Source organism: Echinops telfairi, unplaced genomic scaffold (genome assembly GCF_000313985.2).
Source record: "Echinops telfairi isolate 266 unplaced genomic scaffold, ASM31398v2 ScPeMD7_7;HRSCAF=31, whole genome shotgun sequence".
Classification (NCBI taxonomy): domain Eukaryota; kingdom Metazoa; phylum Chordata; class Mammalia; order Afrosoricida; family Tenrecidae; genus Echinops; species Echinops telfairi.
Window position 1 is genome coordinate 5567779 of NW_022103904.1, and position 1318 is coordinate 5569096.

Here is a 1318-nt window from a genome sequence, read left to right on the forward strand (position 1 = left end):
CAGAAGCAACAAAGCCCACATGGAAGAAGCACACCAGCCTGTGACCACGAGGTGTAGAAGGGTCCAGGTATCAGGCATCAAAGAACAAAAAAATCATAATCAGTGGGTGCCTACCTTCCCGATATGATCACCGAAGACAAATGTGTGCATAAGTAAATGTGATGAAGAAAGATGATGGTTTCTGGCTATCAAAAGATATAATAGTGTTTGGGGTCTTAAAGGCTTGAAGATAAACAAAGCGGCCATCTAGCTCAGAAGCAACAAAGCCCACGTGGAAGAAGCACACCAACCTGTGTGATTGTGTGTCAGGGATCAGGCATCAAAGGTCAAAAAATCATTGAGAATGAGGGGGAGTGCGGAGTGGAGACCCAAAGCCCATCTGTGGGTATCGGGATACCCCCTTACAGAAGGGTTGCCAGGAGGAGACAAGCCATTCAGGGTGCAGTGTAGCAACAATGAAACAAAACTTTCCTCTAATTTTTAAATGCACCCCCCACACACTATCATGATACCAATTCTACCTTACAAATCCGGCTAGACTAGGGGATGTACACTGGTACAGATACACTGTACACTGGAAACATAGGGAATCCAGGACAGATGATTCCTTCAGGGCTAGTGGTGAGAGTGGCAATACTGGAGGGTGGAGGAAAAGTGGGGTAGAAATATGTAGATTATAAGGATCTACATATAACCTCTCTAGGAGACGGACAACAGAAAAGTGGGTGGAGGGAGATGTCAGTGTAAGACATGACAAAATAATAATTTATAAATTATTAAGGGTTCATGGGAGAGGAGGGAACGGGGAAGGAGGGGGGGAAATGAGGACCTGATACCAAGGGCTTAAGTGGAGAGCAAATATTTTGAGAATGATGAAGGCAACGAATGTTGATATATGTATAGATATGATGAGTTGTATGAGCCCCAATAAAATGATTTTTTTTTAATAGACTAGGGTCAGAGGGTGGCACCCCATTAGATTCGACCAGAAATCATTCCTAAGGTCAACAAACAGACCTGGAACTATTTATAGGGTTTCTCTTTTTTTGTTCTTGTTTTTTGTTTTGTTTTGCTTTATCTTGTTTTTGTGCTTATTTTTACTTATTGTTGTTTCTGCATGTCTATCTAGATAAGACAGGTGGGATAAACAATCCGAAGTAGAAAACAATGGGACCAACGTTTCTGAGAGGACACAGGAGAAGAGGAGATGTGGGGAAAGGAAGGGATTCTTCCATAGGGGATATCCAAATGCCTACATATGGGCTTTGGATCTCCACACTCCCCCTCATTCACAATGATATGATTTTTTTGTGCTGAT